The 18,566-nt window shown below is 46.3% G+C and overlaps 1 protein-coding gene across 1 annotated transcript in view; it reads right to left on the bottom strand.

Moving 5' to 3' along the window:
• The window catches only part of dgkb (diacylglycerol kinase, beta), a 1,237,676-nt gene extending 1,220,866 nt beyond the window's left edge, over nucleotides 1-16,810 (bottom strand). Inside the window, 1 exon segment of the mRNA XM_038797484.1 lies at nucleotides 16,559-16,810. The gene's annotated coding sequence lies outside the window, so the exon portion shown is untranslated.
• Nucleotides 16,811-18,566: the final 1,756 nt, after the last annotated feature.

Genomic DNA, 18,566 nt, shown 5'->3' with positions numbered 1-18,566 from the left:
CAGAGGATTTGTGCAGACTCGATGGGCTGAATGGTCTCCTTTTGCACTGTAGGGATTCTATGATTCTAAGATAAGGGGCTGGATTCTCCCCTACCCGGCGTGACGGAGGGTGCCGGCGTAGGGGAGTGGCGCCAACCACTCAGGGGTCGCGCCTCCCCAAAGGTGGGGAATTCTCCCCACCTTTGGGGGCCAGCCCCGCGCCGGAGCAGTTTGCACCAGAAGACTGGCGCAAACACCCGGCGCAGTCGGAAGCGGGGCTGGCCGAAAGGCTTTCGGCGGTCGGCGCATGCGCCGGCAGTGACGTCAGCGGCATGCGCGATGCGGGGTTCTCCTCCGCGTCCGCCATGGCGGAGGCCGTGGCGGCGCGGAAGGAGAAAGAGTGCCCCCACGGCACTGCCCCGTGGAGTGAGCGGGGGGCCCCGATCGCGGGCCAGGCCTCCGTGGGGGCACCCCCCCGGGTCCGATCGCCCCCCGCCCCCCCAGGACCCCGGGGGCCTGCTCGCGCCGCTGAGCCCGCCGTTCCAGAGGTGGTTTAAACCTCGGCGGCGGGAGAAGGCCTCCCAGTGGCGGGACTTCGGCCCATCCGGGCCGGAGATTTGAGGTAAGTTTAAAAAAAATGAAATCCCGCCGGCGCCAGCTGTTTTGCGGGATTTGCACAACGCCGGTTTATGACCGGCGGGAGAATTCAAAAACCTGCGGGAGCGGAAATAACGCCGCTTCCCGCCAATTCTCCGACCCTGCGTGGGGTCGGAGAATTTCGCCCAAGAAGTGAGCCAAATTGAAGACGATGATATAATGGTTGTGAATCTATGGAATTCCTTGCCCAGTGAAGCAGTTGAGGCTCCTTCATTAAATGTTTTTAAAATAAAGATAGATAGTTTTTTGAAGAATAAAGGGATTAAGGGTTATGGTGTTCGGGCCGGAAAGTGGAGCTGAGTCCAGAAAAGATCAGCCATGATCTCATTTAATGGTGGAGTAGGCTCGAGGGGCCAGATGGCCTACTCCTGCTCCTAGTTCTTATGTTCTTATGTTCTTATAATGGATTAATATTCATCTGGTGAGAGGGAGAAAGGGGAAAATATATATATACGGAATGGAGAAAACTAAAAGATCAAAAGGGAAAGATCGAAAGGCAGAAAACAAATGAGTAACCAGGAAAGGGGTAAAATATATTGAAATAGATATTCTGGAGGAAAATAGCAAATAGATATCTGAGGAGAAAGTTATAGATTCAACCATTTCCCAGCGAGGGGAAAGAGACAGAAAGAGGATCGGAATATGGAGAAAATGAATAGTTACCCAGGAAAGAACAGAAGCTGGATAGCCAGAAAATGGACCATTAGTATTCCTGGTTTTTGAAAATAATCATGTCGGGATGGAAATGTTACCAACATTTTTCATCTTGTACTGACCAGGACAAATGCAAGTATGTCAAGTTTCAAGCGATCACAACAATTTATACTGCAGGAGTAAAAGGGTGCTGATTGGTTTGCATGTCAACTCTGATTGGCCAAGGCATTGTAATGGAGAAAGCAACACAGAAAAGCTCCTCAAGCTCCTGGATAACTCAAACAAGGTTCAAGCCTTGAGCATATTCCTTTTGTTTGCAGGAAATGATTCCCTGAATATGAATGTATGTTGCGTAAATGAATCACGTTATGAGTTTGACTGATTAATTAATCTTTATTAGTATCACAGGTAGGCTTAACACTGCAATGAAGTTACTTGAAAAATAGATTGTTCGTGCACCTATTAGCACACACAGAATCAGAGAGTTTAAGGGAGTGGACAGGAAGGTGGAGGTGAGATTAGTCATTATGATGTTGAATTAGGAGCAGGCTCGAGGTTCTGAAATAAAAGCTGAAAATGCTGGAAAAACTCAGCAGGTCTGGCAGCATCTGTGGAGAAAGAAACAATGTTAACATTTTGAGTCCAATATTACTCTTCTTGAGGATTGAAAATTGATTTCTGAAGGGTGGGAGGAGAAACCTTTGCTTGAGATGCATTGGCTTTATCCAGACAGATTTGAGTGGACCAGAGAGGGCAGTCCCAACAAAGGTGAAGCAATAGACAACAATGGCATGGTTACCTTTATCAAGTGCTGTGGAAGTGCTGAGAACAATAAGAATTAATAACATGCCACAGTTACAGCCAGAGCGGATGTCAATCATGACCCTAACTGGATCTTCCCTCTGGGAGTGGGAGCGGGGGTGGGAGGGCTGCTATTTCATCTGGCAATGTCTAATTTTAGGTATCTGGGGGTGCAAGTGGCCCAGTATTGGGCAGGGCTTCAGACGTTTTAGTTCACTAGCTTAGTGGGGAGGGTGAAGGCTGATTTGCTGAGGTGGGACAAACACCCTCTGTCATTGGCAGGCTGGGTATAGGCACTGAAGATGAATGTGTTGTCGTGATTCTTGTTTTTGTTTCAATGCCCGCTGGTCTTTATGCCCATGGAATTTTTTAGGGGGGTAATGAGGCTGATCTCATTTATTTCGACGCTGAGGGTGGCTAGGATTAGGAATGTGATATTGCAGAGGAGACAGTAGGTGTGGGATGGGGGTTAGGCCTCCCACATTTGACATACTGTTATTGGGCGGCAAATGCAGAGAAGGTCCGGGATGGAGAAGGGAGTGGGAGGCTTTGTGCTGGCGTGGGGCAAAAGCTTCAGGTATATGCAGGTGCGGGACTTTGCAAGGAAGGTCGCACGGTCCATCGCGACAGTGCCTGCCTCCTTGTTGCTGTAGGCAGTGCTGTCAGTGGGGGCTGTTGGAGAGTAGGGTTGTCTCAGCGATTTACGGGAAGATTTTGAAGGAGGACAGGGTGTCCATGGAGCATGTTAAGGCACAGTGGGAGGAAGAGTTTGAGATGGTTCGAGAGGAGTGTCTGTAATGCGAGGTGCATCGGAGGGTAAATGCTTTAACTTTGAGTGTGAGGTCGGGGCTGATACTGCTGAAGATAGTGTACAGGGCACACCTCACAAAGTCTAGAATGAGTCGGCAGTTCAAAGACATAGAGGATGCCCAGGAGCATGTGGCAGGGGCCCTGCGAATCATGTACATATGTTTTGGTCCTGCCCAAAGCTGGAAAGGTCCTGGAGGACAGCAGTCAGCACTGTTTCAAGGGTTCAGCATGTTGATGTGGAGCCCGGTCCCCTAGAAGCCATATTCAGGGTGTCGGAACGGCTGGAACTGCAGGCGGGTGCAGGGGCAGATGTTTTAACGTTTGCTTCACTGATGCTCATAGGCAGGTCTTCTTTTATTACACTCCTGTATTATCTTTTATTACATTTCTCTGTGTGTCTTGATATACTATGGAGTGTAATATGTGTTACTCAAACCTCGGTTACTGATGACGTCTTCTGAATCTCGATAAAGAAGACTCGAACTCGTCCAGTAGTAACAAAAGGTTTACTGAGTAACTATAATAATAATTGCATGAGTTCTTTACTTTAACATTGATACTAGTGATAAGGTTAACAAAATCTAACTACAGCAGCTACACATAACTCCACTAACCATCTGAACTAATCTGATACTTCTGTCCTGGTCACAGTACACCCAAAAGAGAGAGAGACACACAATATGGTTGCTTTTATACCCCTGTTGGTCCAGCCCCTGAGTGATAATGTGGTGCTACTAATTACACATTAACCCCTTATGTACATGCACATTCAGAGATCACTACATTACTGGGCAGCACGGTAGCATGGTGGTTAGCATAAATGCTTCACAGCTCCAGGGTCCCAGGTTCGATTCCCGGCTGGGTCACTGTCTGTGCGGAGACTGCACGTCCTCTCCGTGTGTGCGTGGGCTTCCTCCAGGGGCTCCGGCTTCCTCCCACAGTCCAAAGATGTGCGGGTTAGGTGGATTGGCCATGCTAAATTGCCCGTAGTGTCCTAAAAAGTAAGGTTAAGGGGTGGGGGGTTGTTGGGTTACGGGTATAGGGTGGATACGTGGGTTTGAGTAGGGTGATCATGGCTCGGCACAACATCGAGGGCCGAAGGGCCTGTTCTGTGCTGTACTGTTCTATGTTCTATGTACATCCCCCTTTTTTTCTTGTATGTTGTAAAGAAAATTCAACAAGCATAATGGATGCAGTTTACAAATGCATTACATAACATCAATAAGTTAATCAGTCAAATGTTAATACATTTAGTCTTTTAGGTAGTTTTTTTGCTTGAAACAGGTAGATAAATGATGATATGTACAAGTTGTGATGATTTTGATGATTATACAAAACCAATTAATATTTATGTGTCCAATCGTAATAAGAAAATTTATGAGTCCAAACTTTACGAATTTATTCGGTTAAGTTGCTTTCTTCTTCTGTTGTTGAAGTGGTGATGTTGATGTTGTCATTTCTTTGTGAAGGTCGTCAGTGTTCTTGTGTTCAAGTAGCCAAGAAGTCATCATGAGGTGTTTGTAGAGACTCAAAGTATTGATTTTGTTTTTGTTCATAAGCAAGGTATTTTTGTATAGCGATTTCTAGAGTTAGATACTTATTTTGTGAAAGTTCTTCCTTCAAATTTTTTTCAGATAGTCCATAAATTAATTGATCCATTATCATAGTGCCTCTGAAATCAGCATAATTACAGCCTTGTGCTATCAACTTGAGATCTGTAATAAAGTCAGTGGTGGGCTGTCCTTTTCTCTGCCATCTATGACAAGAGTAAAATCTTTCCAGCATCTCACCAGACTGACTTTTAAAGTGTTCATCAATTTTTTTGAGTATTGTGTTCCAAATATGTATCGCAGCTAATGATTTGAACACGGCCTCTGACACTACGAAAATAGCACTACTACTCTCAACAGGAGGGCAGGCCAACATGCCTGGTACCATCATTTTTTACACTCCTGTATTATCTTTTATTACACTTCTCTGTGTGTCTTGATATACTACAGAGTGTAATATGTGTTACTCAAACCTTGGTTACTGATGATGTCTTCCGAATCTCGATAAAGAAGACTCAAACTCATCCAGTAGTAACAAAAGGTTTATTGAGTAACTGTAACAATTATTGCATGAGTGCTTTACTTTAACATTGATACTAGTGATAAGGTTAACAAGATCGAACTACAGTAACTACACATAACTCCACTAACCATCTGAACTAATCTGATACTCATGTCCTGGTCACAGTACACCCAAAAGAGATAGAGACACACAATGTGGTTGCTTTTTATACCCCTGTTGGTCTGGCCCTCTAGTGATCATGTGGTGCTACTGATTACACATTAACCCCTGATGTACATGCACATACAGAGATCACTACAGGCCTTGTTGGGGTGGAGGTCAGCTTCTCCACCCTGTGCCTCGGCATGGTGGGGGGACCTGCTGGAGTTTCTGACCCTAGAAAAGGTGACATTTGCTCTAAAGGGGGCGAGTGATGGGTTCTACAATTGTTGGGGTTTGTTTATCATGCACTTTTGGGAGTTGGTTACCGTTAGCTGTTAAGGGAAGTGGGGGTGGGGGGGAGGGGGGATGGGGGGGGAGGTTGGAGGTGTGGTTTGGGTGGGCTGGCAGATTTGTTGTGAATTGTAAAACTGTTGCAAATTTGTGGAATAAAAATACTTTTTAAAAACCCATGACCGTAACTGGGGATGTAAGATGGATGAGCACAGGGTAGGAGTATTTTGACAGGGTGTAATGGAAGTTTTGCTCATGGAGTTGAGAGACAGCAAAATTATCTAGAACCTTGGAGAAGAAAGTGACCTTAAAGATCAGTTGATAAAACAAAAGGTAGAGTAGATAACACTGGGATAAAATCAAAATACTGCAGATGCTAGGAATCTGAAATAAGAACAGGAAATGCTAGAAAAACTCAGTATATCAGGCAGTATCTGAGGAGAGAGGTTATGATATAATGACCGTGATTTAGCAACCCCATTGCAAATAGCACGGATCCAGGTGCAATGGTTGAACCACATGCAAGCCACAAATCGGGCTCTTTACAGCTCATTTTGTTTTCTTTATTCGTTCATGGGATGTGGACATTGCTGGCTGGGCTAACATTTGTTGCCCAAATTTAAATAGCCGGATGCCAGATTAACACTAACTGGCTGCGCCGGCATGACCTCGCCAAGATACTGTTGAGTACTTGTCCACAGAAATGTGGATCAGTTGCAACAGCACCTGGGTGCCTCCCAGGACACTGGAGACTCCCGAATGGTCAGAGACAGGGCAGGGTAGTTTCAGGCCGCCATCAGGAATCACTCTAAGTGGAGAGAATCTTCCCAAAGCCAAATAAATGGCAAAGTGCCGCTGGATAGCGCTGCAGCCACCTAGAAATACCCTGCTAACTGCATCATTCAGCAGTTTTTAACTTGAGTCCACTAAATCACGCTTAATATTTCGAGTCCGTATGAATTGTCTTGAGAGTGCATTCCACAGATGGTGCCAGACCTGCTGAGTTTTTTCAGATGTGATGAATTTAGGAATTTCAGATGTATCGTATTATTGTTATTTGGTGCAGTAAGGGTTAAAAGTTTGGGTTAGAGTGTGCTTGACTGCTGCAGTCATGCTTTAAAATAAATCCTATTTGAAAGGTAGGGATTTGATTTTTGATTTTGATTTTGATTTGATTTGTTGTCACATGTACCGAAGTACAGTGGAAAGTATTTTTCTGCGGCCAAGAGAACGTATACAGTACGTACATAGTAGACAAAAGAATAACCAACAGGGAACATTGGCAAATATTACATCGACAAACAGTGATTGGTTGCAGTGCAGAACAAGGTGCGAAACAAAGGATCCAGCATGCAATTAAACCATCGTAGAAAGCTTGGTCTATTAGAATTTTGTTTTAATTAAGAGAATTCCCTGTGGAGCTAATTGGTTTTTAGCTTGGTAAGATTATGTCATTACTGGGTGAAGCTTAAGACATCAGACATTTTGAGAAAACAGTGCAGTCCTGAGCTGAATGAAGCTATGTGCACAAGTGAGACAGTTTTGCTCTCACTGACAAAGAACAAAGAACAATACAGCACACGAACAGGCCCTTCAGCCCTCGAAGCCTGTACCAGTCATGATACGAACCTTTGCCAAAACTCTCAGCACATCCTTATGCCGTATCCCTCTATACCCATCCTATCCATGTGTTTATCAAGATGCCTTTTGAATGCTGTTACTGTATTATGCTTCCACAACCTCCCATGGCAATGCGTTCCAGGCAGTCACTACCCCCTGCGTAAAAAACATCTCCTCTAAACTTTGCCCTATGGACCTTAAGCCTATGCCACCTGTTGACTGACCCCTCCAGCCTGGGAAAGAGTGCCTGTCTATCCACTCTATCCATGCCCCTCGTAATCTTGTAGACCTCTATCAGGTCACCCCTCAACCCCTGTCTTTCTAATTAAAACAGTCCGAGTCTATTCAGCCTCTCCACATAGCGAACACCCTCCAGACCAGACAACATCCTGGTAAACCTCCTCTGCACTCTCTCCAAAGCTTCCACATCCTTCTGGTAATGTGGCAACCAGAATTGTGCGCAATATTCCAAGTGTGGCGTCAGCAAGGTTCTATACAACTGTAGCATGACTTGCCAGTTTTTATACTCAATGCCCCGTCCAATGAAGGCAAGCATTCTGTATACTTTCTTGACTACCTTGTCCACTTGCGTTGTCACCTTCAAAGATCTGTTGACCCGCAAGCCCAGATCTCTCTGACTTTCTAAATTCCTAAGAGGTTTACCATTTACGGTATATTTCCCCTCTATGTTAAATCTACCAAAATGCATTACCTCACATTTATTGGATTAAACTCCATTTGCCATTTCTCTGCCCAATTCTCCAACCTATCTATGTCCTGTTGTATCTTATGACAATCCTCAACACTATCTGCCACTCCACCAACCTTGATGCCATCCGCAAACTTACTAATCAGACTGGCTACAATTTCCTGCAAATCATTTATATACACCACAAACAACAGAGACCCAAGCATGGATCCCTGTGGAACACCACTAGTCACAACCTCCCATTCAGAAAAACACCCTTTTACTGCTACCCTTTGGCTTCTGTGACCGAGCCAGTTCTGTATCCATCTTACCACCTCACCTCTGATCCCGTGTGACTTCACCTTTTGCCATGAGGCACCTTGTTGAAGGCTTCACTGAAGCCCATATAAACAACATCTACCGCCCTCCCCTCATCAATCATCTTTATCGCCTCCTCAAAAGACGGAATCAAGTTAGTGAGGCACAACCTCCCCTTCACTAAACCATTCTGTCTATCGCTTATGAGTCCATTTGTTTCCAAATGGGTATAAATCCTGTCCCTGAGAATTCTCTCCAATAATTTACCTATTACCGACGTGAGGCTCACCGGCCTTTAGTTTCCAGGATTATTCCTGCTACCTTTCTTAAACAGCGGGAACACATTAGCTATTCTCCAATCCTCTGGGATCTCCCCTATAGCCAATGAGGATGCAAAGATGTCAGTCAAGGCCCCAGCAATTTCCTCCCTTGCTTCCCTCAGTATTCTGAGATAAATCCCATCCGGCCCAGGAGAATTATCTACCTTAATATCTTTTAAAAGACCCAATACCTCCTCCTTTTCGATGTTAACATGATCCAGAATGTCCACACACCCTACCCAAGAATCAACTTCCACAAAGCCCCTTTCTTTAGTGAACACTGATGCAAAGTATGCATTTAGTATTTTGCCCATTTCCTCTGGCTCAACACATAGATTCCCCCCACTGTCCTCAAGTGGTCCAATCCTTTCCCTGGCCACCCTCTTGTTTTTTACATATGAATAAAAAGCATTGGGATTCACCTTAATCCTACTTGTCAAGGACTTTTCATGACTGCTCCTAGCCCTCGTAATTTCCCACTGTCCCCACCCTTCTAGACCGTACAAAAGTCTCCTTTTTCTTTTTGATGAGGTTCACAATATCCCTCATTATCCAAGGCTCCCTAAACTTCCCATACTTATCCCTCAATCTCTCAGGAACGTGACTTTCCTGAATCCTAATCAACTGTCGCTTGAAAGACTCCCACATGTCCGATGTTGATTTATTATCCAACAACCACACCCAATCCAAATTCTTCAATTCCTGCCTAATGTTATCGTAATTTGCCTTTCCCCAGTTTAGCACCTTAACGTGAGGGTTGCCCTCATCCCTGTCCAGAAGTACCTGAAAACGTACGGAATTGTGGTCACTACTCCCAAAATGTTCCCCTACTGAAACATCAACCACCTTGTCCAGGCTTATTCCCAATACCAGATCCAGTACTGCCCCTTCCCTAGTTGGACTATCTACATATTGCATCAAGAAGGCTTCCTGGATACACCTTACAAACTCTGCCCCATCAAACCCCGAGCACTAAGTGAGTCCCAGTCAATATAGGGGAAATTAAAATCCCCTACCACAACAACCCTGTTACTTTTGCGCCTATCCAAAATCTCTCTACCAATCTGCTCCTCTATCTCTTGCTGGCAGTTGGGAGGCCTGTCATAAACGCCCAACATTGTGATTGCCTCCTCCTGTTCCTAAGCTCTCCCCAGATTGCCTCATTGTAGGAGCCCTCCAAGGTGTCCTCCTGCAGTACGGCTATAATATTATCCTTAACCAGTAATGCTACTCTCCCACCCCTTTTTCATCCCCCTCTATCTCTCCCGAAGCATCTATATCCTCAAACATTCAGCTGCCAATCCTGTCCTTCCTTTAACCATGACAGTTAGTTAAAAGATGGAGTTTATTGTTACAACCAGTTAACTTAAAATTATACATGCAGCAGGAAGAGAAAGCATGATCGGTGATGCTTTATCATGACTTTGAAGTGTGAGAAGGCTGGAACATTCAAAGGTAGAAAAGAAAGTCTGAAATGGGCTGTGCTCGTGTTTGTGTTTGCATGTTTAAAATGTAATATTCTATGTGTTTTCAAGAGTATTGGTTGTGTTTAATAATGATAAATGTTTAGAGTTAAAAGGCTTTGGAAAAATGAAGCCATTTGTTTTTATTGCTGGTTCTTTTTTTAAGGGGAGAGGTGTAATGAATGTAGGCATTTCAGATATATTGTATTTTAGGTATTTGGAGCAGTAAGGGTCCAAAGCTTGGGTTAGAGTGTGTTTGACAGCTGCAGTCATGTTTTAAAATAAAATCCCAGTTTGAAAGGTTGAGAGCCAGCGATGCAATTATACCATTGTAAAACCTTGAGCCAGTGGAATTTTGTTTTGATTAAGAGAATTGTCTGCCATCTTCCCCCTCCAACCCTGTCAAGCCCCCTTCACCCTCATGTCTCTGTCATCAGCCCCCTCCAACCCATTAAATTCCCTTCACCCTCATGTTTCTACTACTCACTCCCTCCAACCCTCCCAAAACCCCTTCACCCTCATGTCTCTGTCATCAGCCCCCTCCAACCCATTAAATTCTCTTCACCCTCATGTTTCTACTACTCACTCCCTCCAACCCTCCCAAAACCCCTTCACCTTCATGTCTCTGTCATCAGCCCCCTCCAACCCATTAAATTCTCTTCACCCTCATGTTTCTACTACTCACTCCCTCCAGCCCTCCCAAAACCCCTTCACCCTCATGTTTATACCACTCTTGCCCTTCAAACTTCCCAAACTCCCTCCATCCTCATGTCTCTGCCATCGGCATCCATGCCAACCCTCCCAATACCCCTTCACCCTCATGTCTCTGCCATCATCATCTCTGCCAATCCTTTTAAATCCCCTCCACCCTAATGTCTCTTCCATTGCCCCCCTTCCAAGCCTGCCCCACCATAACATTACTATTTGGTGGCCGATAGACTACTCCTATCAGTGACGTTTTCGCCTTACTATTCCTGATTTCCACCCAAATGGATTCAACCTTATCCTCCATAGCACCGATGTCATCCCTTACTATTGCCCGGATGTCATCCTTAAATAACAGAGCAACACCACCTCCCTTACCATCCACTCTGTCCTTCCGAATAGTTTGATACCCTTGGATATTTAACTCCCGGTCGTGACCATCCTTTAACCATGTGTTTCAGTAATGGCCACTAAATCATAGTCATTCACGATGATTTGTGCCATCAAATCATTTACTTTATTCCGAATACTACGAGCATTCAGGTAAAGTACACTTATGTTGGTTTTTTTACCTCTGTTTTGAATCTTAACATCTCCAGTTTTATTCCTTTTAGTATTACTGGGCCTATTCACTGAGCTCCCCTCAGTCACTGTACCTTGTACTGTCGCCGTTTTTGATTTTTGACTATGTCTTCTCTGCCTTGCACTCTTCCCCTTACTTCCTTTTGCTTCTGTCCCTGTTTTACTACCTTCTAACTTCCTGCAACGGTTCCCATCCCCCTGCCACATTAGTTTAAACCCTCCCCAACAGCTCTAGCAAACACCCCCCTGATGCTCCCCGTCTGGAGTCATAGCAGGTTCACTGGAATCAGCTGAGATTTCTTGATGCTCCACGTCTGGAGTCAAAACATTCAGGAATGCATTTGCTTGTGGAGAGGCTCGTGCAAATGAGGTTTGAAGTAACATGGTATCTCCGGAGTCACCAGTGGTCTCACTGTGATCGTTGCGTGCCTCTGTACACACTACCTGAGGTCTGTCACATTGCACATCTTGTATGGGAAGTGGGATGCTGTCGTCATTCGTCTCACATACAGTGGATGGAGCCTCAGTAGCTTCTTGTTGTTCACTTGAGCTGGGTAGACTGTCAGAGTCTTCTTTTGGTGGCTCAAACAATGTGGGTGGACTGTCATAGTCACTTTGTTGTTCACTTAAGCTGGGTAGACTGTCAGAGTCTTCTTCTTGTGGCTCAAACAATGTGGGTGGACTGTCATAGTCGCTTTGTTGCTCACTTGAGCTGGGTAGACTGTCAGAGTCTTCTTCTTGTGGCTCAAACAATGTGGGTGTACTGTCATAGTCGCTTTGTTGTTCACTTGAGCATGGCAGACTTGCATTGTCTGCTGCGAGTTGCTTAGAGGAGGTTGCTAGACCCTCATGGTCTTGTTCATGCAAGGACTGCGGTGTGGAGTCTTGAGTTGCTTCTATTGTGGAAGCTGTCCACGAGCTCGCTGTGGAGGCTTGTGTCACTTGAATCACTTCTTGTTCATGCAAGGACTGTGCTCTGGAGTCTTGCGTTTCTTCTATCATGGAGTCTGTCCACGAGCTCGCTGCGGAGACTTGTGACACTGGAGTCACGTTCTGTGTGGAGACGTGCAGTTGTCTCGCTGTGGAGTCTTTCATCGCTTTCTGTGTGGAGGCTGGGACCCTTTGTGGTGCATGGACCACTCTCTGTGTGGCAGCAGGCCGCTCACTGTGGGCTTGTACCGCTCTCTGTCTCTTGGTGTCAGGCCGCAGCATAATCCTGCACTCACGAGTCGGGATGTCATATATGCTGGGCTGAAGATCCTCAAATCTGAAGAACACATCATGGAGATGTGTCGGATTCTTTACTGCAGAACACATCTCGTTGCGGTTCGGATTTGGTACTGGGGTCGCCATCTCGAATGATGAAACCTTTGTCCGAGTCATAGTCTTCTAGGACCATATCATCACTGTTTGTGTCGGAACTGGCATTGGGCATGTGATGTCCGAAGAAGAAATAAAGGTCGGAGTCGTAGTATTCAAGGACTGTATAATTTCTTTGTTTGTTGCAGGGTTCTACGGAGGTTACTTTCAGCTACTGGTTGAATTTCAGGCATTCTGCTGTTGTTCCAGGTGAAAGAATCAGGTTTTATGGCTTTAAATTGTTTTCTTCATGTTTTGGGACATTTCCCCTTTACGTGTGCGTGGTCTGGGGCCTCTGACATCATGCTGCGTGTGACGTAGGTCGTAGGAAGCGACTGGGCATGCTCAGATTGCTGTTCCTTTACTTGGGGCCTTTTTCTCAACTGCGCATGTGCAGCACCTTTACCAAGATGGGCGCCGACCAAAATTGTCATTCTCTGCTCTGGGATCTCGGCCCTGTGGTAAGTACTGGCGCCTCTCTTACCATTTTCTGTTGGTTTGTTTGTGTTTTCCTCGCAGTATTGTCCGAATTTGTCCAGGACTGCCTGAAAGTCGCTCCTGTTTTTCCCTTTGGAGAACTTTAATGCTTTGAAGATCTCTTCTGCTCTGGCACCGACGATGGTGAGCAGAAGCTCTGTCTTTTCAGCATCAGCCACATCTTGTAGGTCGGCTGCTACCAGGAAGATCTCAAACCTTTGCCTGAGTGCATGCCAGTTTTCCCGGAGATTGCTGTGGCACTTGAACCGCTGTGGAACCGGAATCTCGATCATCTTGCCTGGGTTTTGTTGCTGGTTGTCACTGTTTGCTGAGTTGTAACTATATGGATTGAAACAGTCACTCGCTGGTACCATGTCTTGTTATGCTCTTGGCGTAGCATAAGCTGCTTCCTTGATGTTCACTCTGACAAAGGAAGGTTCAGACGTGGAGATAACTTCAACAGGGTTATTAAACTATTAACAATTCTCCTACTCGGATTTGCTTCTACTGTTAATCCTTCAATAGCTACTCAGACTGACGAACCAGTCTGCTACAATCCACGTGGTGGGTGTGATGTTGAATCACTCTTCACAGGAATTTGCCCTCCCAACCCCCCCCAATCACAAATAATGGAGCTTCCCAGATGGCCTCCCCTGGCAGTGTCAACCTGTCGTAGCCAGCCTGGCACTGTCTGGGTGGCTCTGCCAGGTTGGCACTGCCAGCTGGTTGTGCCAGAGTGCCAGGGCAGTGCATGTCCCACACCACCCAGGGGCTATATGTAACCTGTGAACCCCCAGCATGGTTGTTTTGGAAATCTATCAGATATTTGCGCTGGCATGATACCATGTTGGCTGGGTGGAAAGATACGGGGAGAAGTAATGGCGTTAGGCTTATAATTATATTCTAATTTATTTTAAGATATATTAATCAGGTTTGTGCCCTCCCTGGGCGGGAACCCAATTGCATCATTGGAGATGGGCAGGGAAGGTACCAAACTGAAATCTCGCTGGCATAACCCCGTTTTTGGCCTCGCGCGAGATTTAGCAGTCATTGTGGGATTTGTGCTCACGGTCAACGGGACCATTAGACTGTAGCTTCCACTGGCAGGAATCTGACTTTCTGCCTCACTCTGAACTTTCTGCTCCCGAACCTGCACATCTTTGGACAGTGGAACGAAACCCGAGTACCTGGAGGAAACCCATGTAGACAAGGGGAGCATGTACAATCTTCACACAGACAGTGAGCCAAGGCTGGAATTGAACCTGGACCCCTGGCACCGTGTGGCAGAGGTGTTTGCCATTAGGAGATGGAGCATGCACAACCCATGCAGAACTAAGGGGAAAGTATAATAGGTCGCAATCATTTAGGACTGAGAAGGAGAAACTGATTCACTCAAAGAGATGGGAATGTTTTTTTTACCCGAGAGGGTTGTGCATGCTCCATCTTCGTCCCACTCTCCAAAGATGTGCAGGTTAGGTGGGTTGGCCATGCTGAATTGTCCCTTGGTGTGCAAAAGGTTCAGGTGGGGTTACTGGGTTCCGTGTTAGGGCGGGAGCATGGGTCTAGGTAGGGTGATCTTTTAGAGGGTTGGTGCAGACTCGATGGCTGAATGGCTTCTAGTATATTAAAGGCTGAGATAGACAGATTTTTGGTCTCTCAAGGAACCAGGAATACGGGGAATGGAGAAGAAAGTGGGGTTGAGACAGAAGATCAGGGCCGGGATTCTCCCCTACCTGGCGGGGCGGGGGGTCCCGGCATGATGGAGTGGCGTGACCACTCCGGCCCCTTGCCGCGCCAAAGGTGCGGAAGTCTCCGCACCTTCCGAGGCCAAGCCCTAACATTGAGGGGCTAGGCTCGCGCCTGAGTAGTTGGCGCTCCGCCGGCTGGCGTGGAAGGCCTTTGGCGCCAAGCCAGCCGGGGCCGAAGGGACTTCACCGGCCGGCAAAAGTCCGCGCATGCGCTGGTGCATCAGCAGCTGCTCACATCATCCCCACGCATGCGCAGGGGAGGGGGTCACTTCCACCTCCGCCATGGTGAAGACTATGGCGAAAGTGGAAGAAAAAGCGTGACCCCACGGCACAGGCCGGCCAGGCCGATCGGTGGGTCTCGATCGTGGGCCAGGCCACCGTGGGGGCACCCCCCGGGGCCAGATCGGCCCGCGCCCCCCCCAGGACCCCGGAGCTCACCTGCTTCCGCCGGTAAGGTAGGTGGTTTGATCCACGCCGGCGGGAGAAGCATGACAGCGGCGGGACTTCGGCCCATCGCAGGCCGGAGAATCGCCGGGGGGGGGCACGCCGACCGGTGAGGAGCGATTCCCTCCCCCGCCGAATCTCCGGTGCCGGAGTATTCGGGACACGGCGGGGACGGGATTTACACCGGCCCCCGGCGATTCTCCGACCCGGCGGGGGGTCGGAGAATCCCGCCCCTGATGTGATTGCATTAAATGATGGATCAGACTTGAGGGAGCTATAACGGCACGGTAGCACAGTGGGTGCACAGTAGCATAGCACTGTTGCTTCACAGCGCCAGGGTCGCAGATTCGATTCCCGGCCTGGGTCACCGTCTGTCCGGAGTCTACACATTCTCCTCGTTCCCTGCTTGGGTTTGCTCCAGGTGATCCGGTTTCTTCCCACAGTCCAAAGATGTTCTTGTTAGGTAATTTGGACATTCTGAATTCTCCCACCGTGTACCCAAACAGGCGCCGGGATGTTGCGACCAGGGGCTTTTTACAGTAACTTCATTGCGGTGTTAATGTAAGCCTACTTGTGACAATAAAGATTATTATTATTTATTATTTCTAATGGTTTACTCCTGCTCTTACATCTTCTGCAGAACTCTCCGTTCCTGAGACCAAGAATTGATGCTGGGCCAGGATTCATGGACTTCTACAGCAGCAAAACTGGCCCCTCAATTGGACCGATTCAGCTACTGTTAAGGGGCGCCACGTGGATTCCAGTGAGAAATTGTGCGGGATTCGCTGGATTCGCAAAACTAAAAATTTTACGTCACTGGATCAGAGCATAATTCAACATCTGTTACGAGACTGCAACAGTTTGGGCTATATGGTGCAAGTACGTTTAATTAGATTTGATCTTCAATGTTTCATATAAAGATGGAAAATGGCTAAATTGTTTTGGAAAATAAAAATTGTTTTGCAGCACGAATGGCTCTGTTGTTTTGAAATTTCATTTATCATGCTCATTCATCCTCTAGACCCTTCCTCAAACACACTCTCCATAACCAAGTATTGTCTCAATGATCAAAAACACAATAATGACATTTACAGGTCAGCTTTTCAAAACAAAAATGTAACCTTGGGTTGTGAACACTGTTGGAAAAGCCAGTATTTATTGCCTAGCCCTATTATCCTTGAGAAGGGGGAGTAAGCTCCCTTCTTACTCTTGAACCGTTGCAGTCCTTGAACGTACACCCAGATTACCCTTACGTAGGATGTTCCAGGATTTTGTTCCAGCAACAGTGAAATAACAGTGATATACTTTCAAGTCAGGATTTGCTTCTGCTGACACAGTTCAATACAAGTGAACAAAACATTTTTGTATGAAATATTTTCTTAGTTGCCCATTAATCCCATCTTCATCCGTATACACTACCTCCTTTACCTGTAAGATGGAATTTTCCACAACCCGCTGCCGGTAGCAGAGCTCCAAATGCGGCGGATGTGGGGAAGTTTTTTTGTCAGTAAAGATTTGGACCCCCTTTAAAAATGGTGCCCTGGTCTCTGTGGAGTTGCTGACATTGCTGACTGTATCAGGCTTCGCCTGTCACCATGGTGGCATGGCCACACCTCCAGATTCTTTGTGCGCATTGTGCCAGAACATTCAAAGAGAAAACCTGGCTGTTCAACTGAAGAACTGTACACTGTGTTTCCCGCCTCAGCCCGAACTGTATACACAAGAATTGAAAATTCCACCCATTATAACAACAATTAACATTGTTTGATCATCAATGGGTGCAGTGTAATGTCACTGGACTAGTAATCCAGTGGCCCAGGCTGATGCTCTGGCCAACTTGTGGAATTTAACTTTAATTAGTAAATCTGAAATTATCAAGTTAGACTCAGAAATGACGACTGAGTCGATTGTTGTAAAAACTCATTTGGTTCATTAATGTCCTTTAGGGAAGGAAAGCTGCCACCCATTACTGGGTCTGCCTTGCATGTGATTCCACATCCACAGTAATGTGTTTGACTGTCAACTGTCCTCTTAAATTCCCCAGTTTGCCACTCAGTTCAAGGGCAATTTGGGATGGACAATGAATGCTGGCCTTGCCAGCGACACCCACATCCCATGCAAGAATTAAAAAAAAAACATAATCTGCAATAGTCAGAATAGCTGGGAGAGAGAAGCAGATAGCAAGTTAGCTATCAAATAAAACCCAGTCCTTCGAACATTGTTTTACTATATTGTAACTCAGTTAAAGCTCATTACTTCTTCAATCATCTGTTTCTGACTGTAGTTATCTCAATACAATAATTTGTTTAATATATTTATTTGGTTGGTACAAAATACAAGTTGACAGAACACAAAATGTATTTTTCAACTCAATATCAAAATGGCTTCCTTCACCTTGTCAGTATGCTAGTTGATATAATATGAAAATAGTTTAAATATGGTCAAGCTTAACTCACCAAGCCCTACTTACTATTTATGCTGTATATTCTGTTGGACATTTTCAGTTTTTGCTACTTTTATTCAATAGTGACACAGTGGTGTTTCTTTTCAGTTGGTGCAATATTGAATATTGCACCATAATACATAGCAGATGAAAACAGCAAACAAAGAAATTGTGTGCAGACTAAATAGCTACCAGTTAGTTATGTTGTTCATTAAACATTTGTCACTGTACAGGACTCTAATACGTTACCTATGGGCTACCACATAGGTAGAATGAGGAATCTGTTTCTGCTCAGAGAGTTGGAGAAGCTCATTTGTGCCACATGCAAATTGGTATCAGGAGAAACAGAGGGTGGAATTCTCTGTTTGGGAGAATCTAGGCTGAATTCTCCGCTGTTGGGATTCTCCATTGTGCCGGCAGCCCAAGAGTTTCCCGATGGTGTGGGACTTCCCACAATGGGAAACCCCATTGGCCAGTTGGTGAGAATCCCAGGGGTGCGCTGCACCAGAAATCTGGTGCGGTGGGGCGGAGAACTCTACCATATGTTCCTCTGCCGGAGCTGAATTGCATTTAATTTGGGAATGCAAATTAGGAAGCAATTCCCAATCATTAGCCATGCAAATTTATGCAGAACGAGGATTGTGAGGGATTCCCGAAGGAATCCCACTGTTGAGCCACCATTATAGCGGGTGGCCTAATAGCCAGATCCCGCAGCTGCCCCCCCCCCCCTCCTCGGCATCGCAATCATTACCCCTGTGTCTCCCCCCGCAGCAAACTCCCACACCTGGCGTTTCTTGGATTCCCACCTCCCCTTAGTATGGAGTTGACTCGACCCCCCACGCCACAGAGACTGCCTAAATAAAGAGACTCTCCCATAAATCGCCCAGAAAAGAGACCCCTCGGGCAGCATGGTGGAACAGTGGTTAGCACTGCTGCCTCAATGGGCCAAGGACCTGGGTTCAATCCCAGCCCCCCAGTCACTGTCTGTGTGGA

The sequence above is a fragment of the Scyliorhinus canicula genome, chromosome 5, assembly GCF_902713615.1.
Source record: "Scyliorhinus canicula chromosome 5, sScyCan1.1, whole genome shotgun sequence".
Lineage (NCBI taxonomy): Eukaryota > Metazoa > Chordata > Chondrichthyes > Carcharhiniformes > Scyliorhinidae > Scyliorhinus > Scyliorhinus canicula.
The sequence above is the reverse complement of the archived record's forward strand: the minus strand, read 5'-3'. Positions and strand labels throughout refer to the sequence as shown.